This window comes from Sorex araneus, chromosome X (assembly GCF_027595985.1).
Source record: "Sorex araneus isolate mSorAra2 chromosome X, mSorAra2.pri, whole genome shotgun sequence".
NCBI lineage: Eukaryota > Metazoa > Chordata > Mammalia > Eulipotyphla > Soricidae > Sorex > Sorex araneus.
In genome coordinates, this window is record NC_073313.1 from 19,483,650 (window position 1) to 19,504,024 (window position 20,375).

A 20,375-nucleotide genomic window follows, 5' to 3' on the forward strand; every position below is an offset into this window, starting at 1 on the left:
TTCTTCTTCCTCCTCCTCCTCTTCTTCCTCCTCCACCACCATTACCACCACACAAAGCCTGAGCCATGTTGTAGGCCACAACAGGCGATGCTCAGGAGTTACTCTTGGCTTTGTATTCAGAAATTATTCCTAGAAGCGCTCCCAGAATCATATGGCATGGCAAGGATCAAACCCAGGTGGGCCACTGCAAGGCAAATGTCCTACCTCCTATACTATCACTGTGAGGAGGGGGGAGGGCAAATATTTAGAAGCTTATTGTGCTTATTAGCACTTTTATTTTGCTTTTTGGGTCATACCCAGTGATGTACAGGGGTTACTCCTGGCTCGTGCACTCAGGAATTACTCCTAGCGGTGCTGGGGAGACCATATGGGATGCCAGGGATTGAACCCAGGTCAGCCGCGTGCAAGGCAAACGCCCTACCCGCTGTGCCATTGCTCCGGCCCCTTATTAGCACAAAATTTAAAAAAAATTAAATTAAATTTTTTTTTTGCTGTTTTGTTTAGGGATGACTCTAGCTGGTTCTGGTGAGAAGTGGGGTAGGGGTACATACAGAATGTGTGAGCTATCTCATCATTCCTGGCTTTACAATTTTTAAACTTTACTTTTGATCAGTTGGTCCAACTTTATTGAAATCTATTACAAGAGATACAATTCAAATAGGGACCACTATCTGTAGTTTTAAAGCTTGTAGAAATATAAGTGATATTTTATTAAAATATAGAAGATATTAATTCAAACTATAATAGCACTGCACTGTCATCCCATTGTTCATCAGTTTGCTGGAGCCGGCACCAGTAACATCTCCATTGTGAGATTTGTTGTACTGTTTTTGGCATATCGAACACATAGCTTGCCAGGCTCAGCTGTGCAGGTGGGATACTCCTGGTAGCTTGCTGGGCTCTCAGACAATGTAAAAAGAAATTTTTTAAAGTATAAACTTTGTAATGTGCCTGTCAAGTTGATAGACGGGGATGGGGTGGGGATGGAGTGGGGAGGGAATATGGGAACACTGGTGTAGGGAACTTGACACTGGTGGTGGGATTGGTGTTGAAATATTGCATGCCTAAAACTCAATGATCTATAACTTTGTACATCACAGTTCTTTAATTAAAAAAAGAAAAATGTATATCATTAAATGTTTGCACTACAACTACACATTTAAAAATTCAAATAACCAGTTTGAATTTAATGAGAAAACTTACACTTAGTGTAAGAGTGGGGTCTGAGTGATAGTACAGCAGGTAGGGTATTTGCCTTTCATGTGGGTGACCCAGGTTTGCTCCCCAGCATCCCATATGGTCTCCCAAGTACCATCAGGAGTAATTCTTGAGTACAGACTCAGGAGTAACTCCTGAGCATCACCGGATGTGACCCAAATGGACTAAATTAATTAATTAATTAAATGAACAAGAGTCCACAAATATTAGAGAGAAGTTATCTTGCCTTAAAACCGGAAACAAAGTTCTCTAAAGTCTTCTATCTCTGTAAAGACCATCAGCTCAATATCAGGGCTCTGAAACTCAAAAGTGCCATTAGAGAAAAATCAAAACAAAACTCAGTATGAAAATCTGGCCAAAACACATTTTCCAAAGGAAACACTTTTGATTGTTCTTGTCCAGCATTCTTTCAGGCTTTATATTCATTTTAATAATCTACTCCACTCCCAAAATCACTCTGAAAATGAATAAATATCATTACCCGCACAGCAACCTTCATTTTGTAAACGTACAGTTTTTTTAGTATAATTTACTATTTACTACTATATTACTGCATTATAATATTCTATTTTAATTGCATTCATAGGTAACAGTATAAATAAAAGTTTCAATATATTTATAATTTCACATATAAATTGTAATGGACAAATCATAATAAATGTAATGTTCATATTTATGTATTTAAATGCATAACTTTTTTCACAATTTTTATTAAAGCACTGTAATTTGCAGAACTATTCATAACTGAGTTCAAGGCATATAATATCACATCACTGATCCCACCACCAGTGTCAACTTCCCTCCCCCAATGTTCCCAGGATCCCTCCCATATTCCCCCTCCTCTCTCCCCCTCAACCCTGCTTTACAGGCTCCTTTCTTTTTTAAAAAAAAAAATTTGTTATTAGTGAATCACCGTGAGGTACAGTTAGACTTACAACCTTTCGTGCTTGCATTTCAATCATACAATGATCGAGTGCCCATTCCTCCACCAGTGCCCATTTTCCCCCACCAATGGTCCCAGCATCCCTCCCACCACCCCCACCTCATCCCCTCCACCTCTCCTAGCCTCTGTGGCAGGGCATTCATTCCCTTTTGGTCTCTCTCTCCTTTTGGGTATTGTGGTTTGCAATAGAGGTATTAAGTGGCCATCATGTTCGGTCTATAGTCTACTTTCAGCCCGCATCTCCCATCCCAAGCAGGCCCTCCTAGCACCCTTGACTTGGTGGTTCCTTGACAGGCACCTTTCTAAGTTTGATCGTTAAAGTTTGGATCTCTTGATTTCAGTGTGGTCGTGTTATCTCTGGCATTAAGACTTACTTTTGCGCCAACTATTTAGGAAGTTACTTTACTTAAATTTTGCCTTCAGTGTTATAATTCAACACTGCAAACCAATTCATTTGTTGAACATCTGTTCCTAGTTTGAAGCAAAACTGTATAACATAGCAAAACTCCTATTTACTGAACTTTATCTCAGGCAAACTTAAAAAATAATTCTAGACCCAAGTGCAGGCCAAAAACATACTTAACATTGAGGCATGCTATTTTTTTTTTAAATTCTCATCTTTCAAAAAGAAATGTGGTGTTTTGACTCATAAATTAATCAACATTACAGAACAAATCTGCTGCCAGGGATGACAAGTTTTGACCTGGTAGAAGGGAAAATTCTTTTGGTAATCTCACATTGCACAGATTCTAAGATTTTAATAGTTTTCAGACGAAGACCATGAAGAGGCTTCCAGCTCAGTAGAGATATTGATGAAATTCTGGTATAAAGGGCAGATTTGAAGGCTTTGGGTAATTCACATTAACAAACTCACCAGGCCAAAGGAGAATTTTTCATGATGGGATTCTTACCACTCACTGGTTTGGAGCTGGCTTTCCATATCAGCCTCTCCCAGCATCTCCCAGCTAATGTTCAACGGTACTCAGCCCCTAGATCACTCATGGCCATACTGCCTGCCTTCCTTAAAGCCTGTGTCTCAATCTGTGTGAATGATCCAGTCATCCAGATTAGTTCCATTTATGTAACACATGGCATTTCTGCATCACTTTTGAGTAGTATTCCGCAAAGCAGAACCCACATGCAGTTTTCTTTTCACTCAGGCCCATAATGATTTTTTTTTGCTTTTTTGGGTCACACCCAGTGATGCACAGGGGTTACTCCTGGCTCTGTACCCAGGAATTACCCCTGGTGGTGCTCAGGGGACCATATGGAATGCTGGGAATAGAACCCGTGTCAGCCGCGTGCAAGGCAAACACCCTACCTGCTGTGCGCTCCAGCCCCCATAATGATTTTATGTCACAACATTTTGAGTTGACTTTTGATACATCTTAGTGGATGTGAAGTGGTACCTCACTGTGTCATGTGCTTGTTCCCTATTTAACTTCTCGAAGTTATCCTTTGTCTTTGATTTACTCTTTGTTGGAGAAGTTTATCTTTGTACCATCAGTGCTCAGGGCTTACTTCTGGCTCTGCAATCAGGAATAACTCCTGGAGGAGATCAAGTGACTATTTGTAGGCCAGTGCTGGGGATGGAACCTAGATCAGCTATGTGCAAGCAAGTATGTACTACTAGGTATTATCTCTCTGTACATATTCTTTCTTTTTTTTTGCTTTTGGCGTCACACCTGGAGATGCACAGGAATTACTCCTTGCTCTGCACTCAGGAATTATTCCTGGCTGTTCTCAGGGGACTATATGGGATGCTGGAAATTGAACCCGGGTCGGCCATGTGCAAGGCAAACGCTCTATCCATTGTGCTATCACTCCAGGCCCTCTCTGTACATATTCTTATACTCTCACTCTGTCCATACTATATCTGTAATATCTCTTTCCCCATTGCACCCTCTCTGGGTCTATGAACAGAGTTGGGTCTCTGAAGAAATCAGTAATAACACACACACAGCAGAGTTGGGCACAGGAATTAGGAAAAACTTGGAAAAACTGTTCCCAGACTTTTAAAAGTATGATATTATAAAAGGACACACGTTCTTGGTAATCTTATAATGTCTAATTTTACTAATTCTCCTAATATGCCTGCTCATATGAAATTATTCCAGCCTGCTGGAGCCTTTAGGAGGATGGAGATGACCACCACACAGTAGCTTGCCAACATCTTTTTCTTGCCCCATTTCAATCAAGTTGTGCATTCTGAATGGAACCATGCTGAGTATAATACCTGTCTTCACCAGCTAGCAAGCACCTTCCCACAGGATGTAAGAGGTCAGTGATGAACAAAACATACATAGACCTGGCCTCAAAAGAAATTCTAGCAAGGATGGTGGACCTGTTCTTTATCTTACCTACACTTTCAGTATCAATATTGCAAACCACAATGCCCACAAACCGGGGGGGGGCAGGGTGGGAGAGAGAGAAAGAGGGAGGGAGAAAGGGTGGAAGAGAGAGAGCGAAATCACCTGCCATAGAGGCAGGTAGGTGGTGGGGTTATGGGAGGGAATCTGGAAACACTGGTTCTGGGAAATGTACCCTGGTGGAGGGATGGATGTTGGAATACTGTATGACTGAAATCCAATCAGGGACAGCTTTATAAGGATCTATATCACAGTGATTCAATAAAAATGTTTAAAAAAACATGATGGCAACCAAGAAGACCTGGAATACCTGAACTGACCTATCAGCATCAAGGAAGTTAAAATGGTAATAAAAAGTCTCCCCAAGCACAAAAGCCCTGGCCCAGATGGATTCACTAGTGAATTCTTCCAAATCTTTAAAGAGGACTCACTCCCAATCCTCTTTAAGCTTTTTCAGGAAATTGAAGTTATCAAAAATACGTCCAAACAGTTTCTGTGAAGCAAATATCACCCTGATACCAAAAGCAGACAGGGATACCACAAAGAAAGAGAACTACAGACCAATATCCCTAATGAACACAGACGCAAAGATCCTTAACAAAATATGAGCAAATAGAATCCAACGACTCATCAAAAAGATCATACACCATGACCAAGTAGGATTCATCCCAAGGATGCAAGGATGGTTTAACATTCGCAAGTTAATCAACATAATTCATCATATTAATAAAAGTAATAATAATAAAAATATGATCATATCAATAGATGCAGAGAAAGCATTTGACAAGATCCAGCTCCTGTTAATGATGAAAACTCTCAGCAAAATGGGCATAAAAGGAACTTTCTTTAACATAGTCAAAGCCATCTACCACAAGCCCACAGCAAGTATCATTCTCAATGGAGAAAAACTAAAATCCTTCCCTCTAAGATCAGGCTCAAGACAAGGCTGTCTGCTTTCGCCACTCCTATTCTGTAGGGAGCCATTTTACAAGCCTGGCTCTTATCCTCTAGTCAAGTGGAGGCTTACTTGGAATTCCTGTAACAAGGTCACCACTGCTGACCTTACTGATCTTATCAGTTCCTCATTCCTCTCTCACTAGCCAACGCCCATGCCTGATCTGCCCAACACCCATGCCTGATCTGCATTTTACTATTGTTTCTATGGGGGTCCAAGCATGCATACCGCCCCCTCCCACCAAGAGGTATAAGTATTGTAACTGCTGTGAATAAACTCTCTCTCTCCTCCTCCTTCTGGCTCTGCATCTCTTCGTCCGGTTGCGTCCCCTCCTTAGCCCCACGAAGGGTCCTCCCTGCGGTACAGGACGGGACCCCACACTATTCAATATAGTACTGGAAGTACTGGCCATAGCAGTTAGGCAAGAAAAAGATATCAAGGGCATACAGATAGGAAAAGAAGAGGTCAAGTTATCACTATTTGCAGATGATATGATACTATACTTAGAAAACCGTAAAGATTCTACAGAAAAGCTAGCAACAATAGGTCGATATAATAAAGTGGCAGGCTACAAAATCAACACCCAAAAGTCCATGGCTTTCTCATATACAAATAATGAAAGAGAAGAAAGAGACATTAAAAAAACAATCCGTTTCAAAATAGTACCTCAGAAAATCAAATGGAACTTGGAATTGGCTTAACTAAAGAGGTGAAGGACCTATACAAGGAAAATTACACAAAATTACATATCCCCTGCTCATGGATAGGGAGAATTAACATTATCACAATGGCAATACTGCCCAAAGCACTATACAAATATAATGTGGGCCCTACCAGGATACCCATGACATTTTTCAAAGAAATAGACAAAACACTCCTGAAATTCATATGGAACAATAAACCTCCATGAATAGCTAAAGCAATACTTGGGGAAAAGAAGATGGGTGACATCACTTTCCCCAAATTCAAACTCTACTACAAAGCAGTAGTAAATAAAACAGCATGCTACTGGGCTAGAAACAGACCTGCAGATCAATGGAACAGAATTGAATATCCTGTCACAGACCCCCAAATATATGGCTAGTTAATCTTTGACAAAGGAGCAAGAAATGTGAAGTGGAACAAGGAAAGCCTTATCAACAAGTTGTGCTGGGAAAACTGGATAGATACCTGCAAAAAAAGAACTCTGACCTCTGTCTAATCACTGTATCACTGTCAACCCGTTGCTCGTCAATTTGCTTGAGCAGACACCAGTAACGTCTCCATTGTGAGACATGTTGTTACTGTTTTTGGCATATCAAATATGCCACGGGTAGCTTGCCAGTCTCTGCTGTGTGGGTGGGATACTCTCAGTAGCTTGCCGGGCTCTCCGAAAGATGTGGAGGAATTGAACCCAGGTTGGCCGCGTGCAAGTCAAATGCCCTACCCGCTGTGCTATCGCTCTAGCCCTCTGTCTAATTAGACCTCTGTCTAATGCCAGGCATAAAAGTCAGATCAAAGTGGATTAAAAACCTCAATATCAGACATGAAACTATAAGGTACATAGAGGAAAATGTAGGCAGAACCCTCCATGACATTGAAGCTAAAAGCATCTTTAAGGATGAAACAGCCCTGACCATGCAAGTGGAAGCAAACAAACAAATGCAACTACATCAAACTAAGAAGCTTCTGCACTTCAAAAGAAACAGTGACCAAAATACAGAAAGAGCCCACAGAATGGGAAAGAATATTTACCCAATACCCATCTGATAAGGGATTAATATCCAGGATATACAAGACACTAGTAGAATTGTATAAGAAAAAAACCTCCAACCCCATCAAAAAAATGGGGAGAATAAATGAACAGAAGTTTCCTCAAAAAAGAAATACAGGGGTGGGAGCGATAGAACAGTGGGTAGGGCGTTTGCCTTGCATATGGCCGGTTTGGGTTCGTTCCCCAGAATCCCATATGGTCCCCTGAGCACCACCAGGAGTAATTCCTGAGTGCAAAGCCAGGAGTAACCCCTGTACATCCCCTGTGCATCGCTGGGTGTGACCCAAAAAGCAAAAAAAAAAAAAAAAAAAGAAATACAAATGGCCAAAAGGCACATGAAAAAATCGCTCCATATCGATAGTCATCATGATAGAGATGCAAATCAAAACAATGAGATACCATCTCACACCACAGAGACTGGCACACATTCAAAAGAACAAAAGCAACCAGTGCTGGCGTGGATGTGGGGGAAAAGGGATGCTCTTCACTGTTGGTGGGAATGCCGACTGGTCCAGCCTTTCTGGAAAACAATTTGGACAGTCCTTCAAAAACTAGAAATTGAGCTTCCATATGACCCCACAATACCACTTCTGGGAATATATCCCGAGGATGCAAAAAAGCACAGTAGAAATGACATCTGTACCTATATGTTCATTGCAGCACTGTTCACAATAGCCAGAATCTGGAAACAACCCAAGTGCCCTAGAACAGATGACTGGTTAAAGAAACTTTGGAACATCTACACAATGGAATACTATGCAGCAGTTAGGAGAGATGAATTTTGCTTATAAATTGATATACATGGAGAGTATCATGCTAAGTGAAATGAGTCAGAAAGAGAGGGACAGTCATAGAAGGACTGCACTCATTTGTGGAATATATAGAATAATATCACATGAGGCTGACACCCAAGGACAGTAGATACAAGGGCCAGGAGTATTACCCCATAGCTGGAAGCCTGTTTCATGAGCGAAGGGGAGAAGGCAGATGGAATAGAGAAAGGATCACTAAGAAAATGATGGTTTGAGGAATCAGCCAGGCTGGGAGATGTGTGCCTAAAGTAGATATTGGACCAAACATGATGGCCTCTCAGTGTCTCTGTTGCAAGCCATGATGCCCCAAAGTAGAGAGAGAGTATGGGGGATATTGTCTGCCATGGAGGCAGGGGGAGGGTGGGAAAGGGTGGTTATACCAGGGATATTGGTGGTGGTTGCACTGGTAACTCAATCGTGAAAGCTTGTAACTATCTCACATGGTGTTTCAATAAAATAAAAATTAAAAAAATATTTACTGAGAAAAAAAAGACATGATGGCTTCTCACTATCTGTATTGCAGACCATAATACCCATAAGTAGAGAGAGAGAGAGAGAGTAAGAGGGAAATTGTCTGCCATAGAGGCAGGGGAGGGGCAGGGGAATTGACCTGGGGACATTGGTGGTGGAAAATGTTCACTGGCAGAGGAACGGGTGTTTGATCATTGTATGACTGAAACTCAAACATGAAAGTTTTGTAACTGTAGCTCATGGTAATTCAATAAAAAATGTTTTTAAAAAAGGATGGTGGACCTGAAAAAAAGGAGTCAGTATCTCTTCTGAAACACAAACTGCATCTGCAGTAATTACAGGAGACAGCCCATCCATTGCTACACTACTGCTATGAGAGCAGAAGAATAAAATATAACTGTAATCTATCTGAAAAATAACTTGAATTGTTTCCCAAAGCCACGCGTACAACAATTGGTGGACAGACATCTGCTACTGCTGTGTTCTTTGCTTTGAAGATGAAGCAAAGAATTTCCAAGAGGAGAAAAATTGTGGCTAGAGGAATTTTCTGGTGAGTAGAACTATCTATTTATGGGTGGGGCACAAATAGCAGTGTTCAAGAGTTTAACATTTTTCCCAGAAGTTCTGTGATTCTTCTAATTTTAGTGATTTTTCTGGTTCAGCTCTGAGCTACTGCCTTAGAGGATAGTCCTCCAGCCCTACTCTAGTGGATTCCAATATGGAGTGTAGTACTGGTCACTACTAGAACTCACCAAGGATTTTCATAGTGTAATGAAAATATATTCCCATGGAACAATTTTTTCTGCTTCCCTCTTCTCCTTTTTTCCTTCTTGTATTCTCCCTCTTACAGGTGTTACCTCATTGATGTAATTTGCATTTCCAGATAATCAGTGGTGATGATGAATATCTTTTCATATGCCTAGTGGATATTTGAATGTCATTTTTGGAAAAGTGTTTATGCAAATATTCTGCTCATGTTTTGATTTGTTTGTGTTGTTGTTAACTTGTAAGAGTTATTTATTTTGGCTTTCCCTTATTGGTATAGTGTATTACATTGATTATTTGCATATATCAACCATCCATGTGTTTCTAGAATAAACTCCAACTGATTTATGATGTACAAACTTTTCCTTGTATTTCTGAATTTCGTTTATTGTATTTTGTTGAGGTTAAATGTTTGGTTTTGGGGCCACTCCTAGTGGTGCTATGAAACTGCAGCAATCACTGTCAAATCGGGGCTCCTGAATGCAAAGCATACACTCCAGCTCCTTGAGCCATCTCTCCAGTCCCTTGTTAAGCATACTTCCATTTAGTGGAGCTGGAGCTATAGTACAGAAGGTAGGGCGTTTGCCTTGCACACAGCCAACCTGGGTTTAATCCCAAGCATCCCATATGGTCCCCCAAGCACTGCCAGGAGTAATTCCTGAGTGCAGAGCCAGGAGTAACCCCTGAGCACCACTGGGTGTGACCCAAAAAGCAGAAAAAAAAGAATACTTCCACTTAGGTTCATCAGAGATAGTTTCTTTTTTTAAAAAATATTTTATTTATTTATTTTATTTTTTTTATTAGTTTATTTTTAATTAGAGAGTCATCGTGAGGGTACAGTTACAGATCCATACATCTTTGTGCTCATGCTTCCCCCATACAAAGTTCAATAACCCATCCCTTCACCGGTGCCCATTCTCCACCACCCGTAAACCCAACATCCCTCCCCCCCTCCCCAGTCCCGTCTCCCCCCACCCCACCCTGCCACTATGGCAGGGAATTCCCTTTTGTTCTCTCTATCTGATTAGGTGTTGTGGTTTGCAATAAAGGTGTTGAGTGGCCAATGTGTTCAGTCTCTAGTCCATCAGAGATAGTTTCTGTGGTCTTCTTTTATTGTGAAGTCCCTGTCTAATATTGGTGACATAATAATGCTTCATACAATGTATTCAGAAGTATTCCTCCTTGGATTTTTCTAAATGTCTTAAATTCAGGTTCGGTAAAATTCACTGGTAAAGCCACCTGGCCCAGAACTCTTGTTTTTGAGGGAAGTTGGTTTTTTTCTGTTTCAATTTTCATGCTTGTGATTTCAAACTTCATATTTTCTATATTCTTTTAGTCTTGGTAGGTTGTAGATATCTGAAAATTTATCCACTTCTTCTAGGTTATCAAACTTATGAGGTTTTCATAGTAGCTTCTTAAAGTGCTTTGTATTTCCATATCTTCTATTATTTCCCCTCTTTCATTTATTATTTTATCAGAATAAAAACTTTTTTCTTTATAAATTCAGCTAAAATTTGTTTTGGTTTGTCTCTATTTTATTTATTTACACTCTGTTGTTTGTTCTTCCTTCTACATTTAGTTTTGTTATTCTTTTCATATTTGCTTTAAATTTAGATTGCTTATCTACAATTTTTATTGTCTCTTTATAAAGTCCTATAACACTATGAACTTCTTTTCTAGCTCCTCTTTTGCTGCCCAATACTTTTTGGATGCTTGTGCTTTCATTTTTTTCCATGTATTTAAAAATTTGTGCTTTAATTTCTCTGTTTACCCAGTGGTTGCTGAGACACATACCACTTAGTTTCCACATGTTTGAGATTTTTCTGATTTTCTTTTTGTGGTTGGTTTCTAATTTCATAGTGTTGATATCAGAAAACTTACTTTGTTGGATTTCAATTCTCATAAGTTTAGTTGATACTTGTTTTGTGTCCCAGCATATGGTCTCTCCTTGAAAAAGTTCTGTGTGTACTTTAGAAAAAATATATGAACTTAGCTCTTTTGGGGTGAAATGCTTATAAATGTGCACTAAATGCATCTTTCTTAGTTTGTCATTTAAGCCTGATATTTCCCTATTTACCCTGTTTCATTGTTTTTTTCCTTAGGTGTAAGTGGGATGTTACAATACCCCGTTACTGTATTATTGTCAATGTCACTCTTAGTTCTATTAATAATTGCTGAATGAAATTTTATGCTCCTTCATTTGGCACAATTATATTAATAGTTTAATATATTCTTATTGTCTTAAGCCCTTAATCATTATGTAATGTCCATCCCTACAGGGGATGGAGAAATAGTACACTGGGTAGGATAGTTGCCTGGCACATGGCTGACCAGGTTTGATTCCGGGTTCACACCCCAGATGGTCCCTGAGCCCACCATGAGTGGTCCCTGAGTATACAGCCAGGATTGAGCTCTGAGCAACATTGCATGTGGCCCCAAAACAAAACCAAATACCAAAACCCAGAAAACCATGCTAATTTTAATGATATGTGTCTGAGTTTATTTTAAGACACTTGTATTTGGATGTTTAATTCTTCCTCCCAATTGTAAATATTTTGAGTTCTACTTCTTCAAATAGGGTTTCTGCTGCTCCACTTCTCCTTCTAGGACCCCTATAAAGTATGTGGATGTTGGTCAAGTTTAGGAAGTCTCAGAGCTCTGACACTGTTTCCACAGTTTGCTGTTCTTTCAATTACTCTTCAGTCTTTTCCATGGCTATCCTTTCAGAAACTCCGTTAGTTCTTAATTATTGTTGACAGTTCAGTCTGTCTGTTATATTCTTTAACTTATTTTATTAAGTTAAACATTAATTTACTTTAATACATAAATTTATTATATCTTAAGTACATTGTTTGAAGCTGTTAAGTTTCTCTGTTTTTCTTATAAACCTCATTTTACTTACTGATTATTTTTTCTTAGTTCTTTTAGCATTAGTTTGTTTGACTTTTATTTTAAGGTAAGCTGCCTACTTCCATTATATCTGAATTTTCTCCTGATGTAGTTCGCTCCATCATCTGTGGAAGATTCTTGCTTTCTCGTTCAGGGTTGCCAACTATATCGTGTAGGTAGAGTTGAGCAATCTCTTCCCTGTGTAAGCCTTACAACATGATTGTAGGTCATGAGCTACTAGCTTTGGTCATTCTTTTTATTTACCCAAGATACTCTGGGGTCTGCCACTATTCCAGTGCTCCTGCATCTATTTAGATAGCTACAAGTCTTGTTCCAACACAGGCGAGAAGCCTTGCCTGTCTATGCCTATGCAGGCATCTTGACTTGTCCTTTTCTTTTTTTAAATCTTTTTTTTAAATCAAATCACCAGGAATGACAGAATTTCAAAAACTATTCACGGTTGAATTTGAGGCATACAGCATTCCACCACCAATCCCTTCACCAGTATCCACTCACCAATGTCCCCAGTTTCCCAGTCACCCCCTGGCCTGCCTCCTTGGGAGGCATTTTCTCTTTTTTCCTTCCCTTAGGCACTGTGGTTTGGTTGCAATGCTATTGCTGGTAGGGTATTATGCATATCACTTTGCCTTCTTCCAGCACCACTCCTCCAGAGTGACTGCTTCTCTTCACCTTCCCTGACCTGGCTCCCAGACCTCCTAATGCTCTTCATTTCTATTGCCTTTGGGCGTTTGTTATTCCCAGATGTTTCTTTACACACTATATATGAGTGAGATCATTCAGTGTCAATCCCTCTTCCTTCCGGCTACTTCATTTAGCATGACCCTCTCCAGATCCATCCGCATTAGCAAATTGCATTAACTATCTTTTCTTATGATCTAGTAAGTATTCCATTGTGTATATGTATCACTGTATCACTGTCATCGCATTGTTCATCGATTTACTCGAGCGGGCGCCAGTAACGTCTCCATTCATCTTAGCCCTGAAATTTTAGCAGCCTCTCCTTACTCGTCTTTCCCAATGATTGGAGGCTTCTTTCAGGGTCAGGGGAATGAGACCTGTTATTATTACTGTTTTTGACATATCAAATACGCCAATGAGGAGCTTGCCAGGCTCTTCTGTGTGGGTGGGATACTCAGTAGCTTGCCGGGCTCTCCAAGAGGCATATATATTTATTTCCCTCTATGCTGATGGCGTTGTGTGGTTGCTTTGTGGCAGAGTGGTTCAGGAATATGTTCACTCGTGTGTGAGCCTTGGCCCAAGCATGTGGAAAGTGGCCTGGAGTGTGGCAGTGGTTGTGTAGTGGAGGTCAGCTGCCGGGGCTGGGTCCTCTGGGGCAGAGAGGGCTCTCACCTGCCCCCTTCTGGGGTGCCTTGAGTGAAAACAGCCTTGGCATGGAGTCCGGTGGCATGGTTATGGGGGCCTCATTTTATGCTCCCTTCCGGGAGAAGCAGCTGTGAGTTTTGGAGGGTGACCAATGAGGAGATTATCTGGTGCTGGCAGGAGGTGGCTTATGGGTATGACTCCCAGGTCCTATTGAGCCCAGAGTCCAAGATCACAAAGTTCCACATTACCTGGGTTCTGTGGGACTTCACTCATGTGTGAGGCTCGGCCCGAGCATGTGGAAAGCGGCGTGGAGCATGGTGGTGGTTGGGTAATGGAGGTCGGCTGCCAAGGATGGGTCCCTTGAGGCGGGGAGTGCTCTTACCCGCCCCCCTCTGGGGCACCCTGAGTGAAAACAGTCTGTGCGGAGTCTGGTGGCATGTTTATCGGGGACTCATTTTATGTTCCCTTCCAGGAGATCCTCTGCCTGCTTCCCCCAGTCATTGTGTATATGTACCATGTTTTTTTCTGAAAGCTTTTTAAAATCAGGAGATATGTAAAGCTTATCTGTATGCCCTAGCAAGACACCAAATAACAGTAATTTTATTTTTCTTATACCTCTTCCCTTCCCTTTGTTGTTATTATTGTGATGTTGGGATCACACATTTGGTGGCTGTGTACTTGAGTCACACAGGTGTGGTGCTTGTATACTGGTTGCTGTGTGCCAAGGTTGCACACTTGGTTACCATGTGCTCAGAGTTATACAATTGTGTAACTGCTACACAAAAGTTGTGCTACTTGCGTACACTTTTGTTGCAGTGCACCAAAATCACACTGATGATGACACTGGCACTGGCACCAAGAATCACACTGGCTCTGGGGATGACACTCATGTCCCCAGCATGCAAAGCAGGTGCTCTACCACTAAGCCACATCCCCATATTCCCTCTTTTCCTTATTCTTAGTTTAAAGAAAAACTATTTAATTCTTCCAGCCAAAGTAGAATGTTAGATGCAGGTTTTCTGTAGATGTTATTGATTAAAGGAAATTTCCCTCTGTAGTTCATTGAGTGCTTTTATTATGCATGGGTGTTGCCTTTTAAAATGTATCTTCTATATAATTGATCAGGTAATTTTTTTAATCTATTGATATTATAAGTGATGCTGCTGGGGGGGGGCGTGTTGGGCCACAACCAGTGGTGCTTAGGGATTATACTTGGCAGTGCTTGGGGGACTATATGGTTCTGGGTATTGAATTAGGATTTGCCACATTAAAGGCAAGCTTCTTAACGTCTGTCCTCTCTCTAGTGCCTTCCCTTCCCTCCCCTATTCTCCCCTTCCTTCCATTTTCCCCTTTCCCTTCCCTTATTTTTGCAGTGCCAGGAATCAAAGTCCAGGACATGTACTCTACTGCTGAGCCACATTCTCAGCCCCTAATTGATATTTAAATGTTGAACTTGCATACTTGGAATAAATTACACTTGATTGAGGTGAATATTTTAAAAATAGATTTGCTAATTTGGGGAGGTGAGAATTTTTTACATAAAATGTACTGATATATAGTTTTTCAACTTTCTTTGCCTTGTTTTGATGTAAGAATAACAATAGCTTCATAAAATGATTTGTAAATATGATGGTCTTTTATTTTCTAGAACAGATGATGTAAAATTGGTGCTACTCCTTTATATGTTTGGTAGTATATCTCTAGTGAAACCACTTGGACTTGGAGACTGTTAAGATTTCCTGTTATTTTGGTTGTGCTTTCATAGTCTGTGTTTATTTTAACAGTATTCCCTTATTAGCTGAAAGATCTATAGTAATATCCTGATTCATTCTTGATTTGATGATTTGTGCTTTCCCTCTTTTTGTGTTTGTCATTATATTACTTATTTCTGGTTTTTAGGCTAACCCAGTGATGTTCAAAGTCTACTCTGGGTGGTGATTAGGAAACCACTGGGACATGGATTTGAAGCCAGGCCTCTTGCATGCAAAGCACATACTACAGCCCATTGAGCTATCTTCCTTAATCTTTGTCACAGTACTCCTGGTGGTACTCAGGAGACCATATGGGACATCGAGAATTGAACTGGGCTCAGCCATGTGCAAGGCAAGTGTCTTGACCTCTGAACTATCTCTCCAGGTCCAAGCAATCAGTCTTAAGTAGACATTTCTGGAAAAGATTACTATGTGTTATTATCCATGCAGTTCACTCAGAGTGAAATGATCCCTTTCCTGTGGTCTTCATACAAGAATTTAGGAGAATGACTAAGAGGACTTGTTAAAACACAGATGTCGAGGTCTTTTTCCCTGAGTCTGGGCAGGGCCCAAGAATGTTTATATCTAACAAGTTCTCTCCCTGTTTGGCAATACTACTCCTACTCTTCTAGGAACTACACTTTGAGAACCCTACAGTACGACTTAGAGGCCTACGCTCTCAGGCCTTATAAGAGCAGATGTTTAGCCCTGATAAGCATCAGTGAGGGTTTTGGCTAGGCTCAGAAAAACATGCTTTGCATGCAGCCAATCCAAGTTTGATCCTCAGCACAATATTGCCCATTTGAGCAACATCAGGAGCAACTCCCCCCCCAAATAACTGAAATTAACCCAGATTCCTTCCTTTCTCTGATATTCCCAGGCTCAAGACTCCTTTGGGAACCACCCTTCTGAAGTTCCAAAGACCCTGGGCTTTGTAGTGGAAGTAGTGGGAAGCTGGCCTGATTATCATCAGTCCACTTTCCCCTATTTGAGTTCCTGGGGGGCATGGGGTATGCTGTATCCAGTTCCTCTCTATTACATAGTTCGGGCATTTTTCAAGAGATATCATGCTGTCTGGCATATCTTCAGGCAGCATCGTATGCAGCCATTACAAATCAAGTGTTGTGGGAAAGTGAACGACAAAGAACCGATTATTTTAAGTATCTGTAGCACTGCACTGTTGTCCCATTGTTCATCGATTTGCTCGAGCAGGCACCAGTAATGTATCCATTGTGAAATTTGTTGTTACTGTTTTTGGCATATTGGATATGTCATGGGTAGCTTGCCAGGCTTTGCTATGTGGGCAGGATATTCTCGGTTGCTTGCCAGGCTCTTGGAGAGGGACGGAGGAATCGAACCTGGGTTGGCCGCGTGCAAGGCAAACGCCCTACCCGCTGTGCTATTGCTCCAGTCCGTTTTAAGTATCAAAAATCTAAAATTATATATATAATATACACATATATACACACACAGTAGGAACTCCATTATGAGATACCAAAACAATTCAAAAATATCTAAAGGAGATTAAGATCATTTTTTGCCTTTTAAAAATATTTTTATCTTCTACTATGGCTATCATATATTCTTGAAAAATATTAAATATGGTTAGACATGTTTGCAGACAGACAATAATGGGAAGTTTTTATTTGGCTACATAAAGAAAGATTTGGAGAGAAATATACATGTTCCTACATGTTATTAATTTCGTAAATACATGATATTCGGACTAGAGCGATAGCACAGCGGGTAGGGCATTCGCCTTGCATGTGGATGACCCGGGGTGATTCCTCCGCCCCTTTCGGAGAGCCCAGCAAGCTACCGAGAGTATCCCGCCCGCATAGCAGAGCCTGGCAAGCTACCCCCATGGCATATTCAATATGCCAAAAACAGTAACAAGTCTCACAATGGATACATTACTGGTGCCCGCTGGAGCAAATCGATGAGCAATGGGATGACAGTGACACAGTGAAAAATAATCAAGGTGTACTCTGATCTCCTAGTCCTTGAAAGACATGTTGGGTAAGACATATGGGCCCATTTTCTGTTAACACTGAAGATTCTCACTCTTATCCCCATCGCCCCCCATTTCATCTTCTCATTACCTCCCTCAGATTCTCAGCATTGGATGGGTCCCCATACACAGCAGATCAGTTCTATCTCCAGGCCTCACATTCTGAGACTTCTCCCTCTTTCAATCCATGCTTTACTTCCTCTGTGTTCACCTCCTTCAAACAGACTACCATGGCTGGGAACAAACAAGAACATGTGGCAAGTACTTCGTGGAGTCAAGGCACGGGGTTGTGATCTCACACCAGTGTGCAGTCCCCCCATTCATCTGCCTCCTTTCATCACGAACCCTTAATTAGTTCCTCAGGTCTTGGACTAAGAAGGAATCCAGAAACTTGAAGAGAATCCACTCCCTAAGACAACTTCATTTTTTTCTTTCAGGGACTAGCCTGGGAAATATTAGGAGTTAAAGTCTTTGCAGTTTTCTCATTTGTGAGCTCTTAAAAAAAGCATAGTATGAGACTAACACCCAAGAACAGTATAAAAAAAGGGTCAGGAGGATTGGTCCATGGTTGGAAGCCTGCCTCAAGGGCTGGGGGAGAGGACAGTTGGGATAGAGAAGGGACCATTATGATAATGTTGGTTGGAAGGGATTGCTCTGGGTGGGAGATATGTGTTGAAAGTGGGTAAAGGACCAAACATGATGGCCTCTCAGTATCTGTATTGCAAACTATAATGTCCAAATGGAGAGAGGAGAGAGGAGAAAGGGGGAGAGAGGGAGGGGGGAGAGGAAGAGAGGGGGGAGGGAGGGAGGGAGAGAGGAAGAGGGAGAGAGGAGGGAGAGAGGGTGGGAGGAAGAGGGAGGGGGAGGGAGAGGTTCCTGCCACAGAGGCAGGCTGGGGACGTGGGGGAGGCGGTGGGGAGTGGTGGCAGGAGAGATAAGGGGGATATTGGTGGTGGGAAATCTACACTAGTGGAAGGATACGTGTTGGAGCAGTGTATGACTGAAACCCAATCACAAAAGCTTTGTAGCTGTATCTCATGGTGACTCAATAAAAAAAATTAAAAAATAAGTCATTGCAAGTTTGCTGTTTACCTTTAGGGTGGCCTTACCAGCTAAGTTTAATAACTATGTGTAACTCCCTTAATACTTTAATTAATGGAAACCTTGGTGAAACTGCCTTTGCAGGGTGCTCTCCCATTAAAGACTGCAAGGCATCCTGGAAATAGTAGTTTCCTGGGAAGCAAGAACCATTGTCTCATGGTAGAGGAGAGAGAAGCACTCAGTAAGCGGAAACTTGCTTTAACAGCAATTTTCATTCAAAGCTGAATGAACGAGTTGAGTTACTGTTTAGAGATACTAGTCAAGGGCTGCTCAGTACAGGGTTCCACATTCTTGGACGGCTTCCTAAGCGCTTTCCTGGGCCTTTGTAGGTCCCAGCACTACTAGGGAGATCTTCCCTAAGCCCCTGAAACTGTTTCTTCAGGAATTCAGCTCCTCTTTATTCGGTTTCTTTTTGTATATTTTTTGCCTCAGAAAATTCTAGCGAAAACCTTGTCACATTTGGTTGAGATGTTTTCTTCCCTTTTGATCCAACAAGAAAAAAGGAACAGATCACTTCCTGTGAATTCTGGATTCCCAAACAAGAAGATGCTGTCCCCACAGTTACTCCAGTTTGGGATGTTTAAAGGGCATGAAGTTAGGGCCAGGGAAATAGCCCAAAGGGGTGGAGGCCCTGAGTTCAATGCCCAGAGCCACACGATCCCCTAGCACCTGCAGGTGTGGCACTGGTGGTCCCCTGAGCACTGCCAGGCATATCCCTATAAAAAGAACAATAAAATAATTAAAGAACGTTAAGTAAAAATCACCTCTTGGGGATCTGCATCCACTTCATGGATTTCTCCTTGGCTCCAAGAGTTTCCTTCTACTCCCCATGTAGGGAGCCAAGCCTCAGTGATGTGGGAAACAGAAGTAGTAATGACAGCAAAGGATCAATGTCTGAAGAGAAATGAACCCCCACCCTTGTCCTTATTCCTCTGACAAACATTTACTCCTGGGTGGGAGAGTTTGCTTGGCATGACCACTCTATCCCTTAGCTAGTGCTCATTTGGGCAACAGCATCTCTTCTCCTGGTGCAGACTCCGGTTGAACATGCCAAGCCTTCCCACTTTTGGACACAGTGATCAGCCACTATGCACACCTACACCCATATATGTATGACTTTGGTACAGTTCTCATTGCAGAAAACAAAAGAGAACAGGCTTTCATAAAGATTTTCATAAAGCTCTCCTTGGTTTGAAAACATTTTGATATTGATTTGTACTAAAATAACTAGGGGACTAAAACCCAACCAAATCCCAAGAACAGACCATCATGACTGCAAGTTACAATATAAACACCTTTGTGGGACCAGGGATGGTTGTTTTAAAGATTATGGCAACTGAATGTAATAAATCATGTACCCTGCTGATTCCCTCCAACCAGCCGGTTATGAAAGGAAATGAAATCCTGGGGACCAGAAAGCTAGTATAGGGGGTAAAGCATTTGCCTTACATGGGGCTAACCCCATTTTGGTCTCAGGCACTGCATGTGATATCCCACAGCATTGCCAGGTATGATCCCTGAGCACAGAGCCAGGAGTAAGTCCTGAGTACCACTGTGTTGTCAAAAAACAAAAACAAAAAAACCTTCAGCATTAGTGACGAAAAATACACATGTAATGAACAATAGGGCAGTTTATACAAGAGAAAATAAATTATAGACTTGAATACGCAGTGTAGAGGGCTGTGTATGCATACTAGTGTCTTTACACGACTATTCAAATAACCGTAATTTAATGATTTGTGCACTTAAAACAGGCCTATGTAGATTTTTTTGTTCCAATGTAAATGTAGAATTAAATTGTTTAAAAACATAATTTACAGCTACATATTTTAATGGATTATGTCTTTTCACTTGGGGGAAGAAACAGTGGGAAAAATGCACACTATATTCCAGGTTTTATGAAGATGTTTGCATAATAGTAATCAAGTTGTGAAAAGGGGAGAAAAATGATTTAAATTTCAACAAATCATTCCTCTTGGCACCATGACAAATT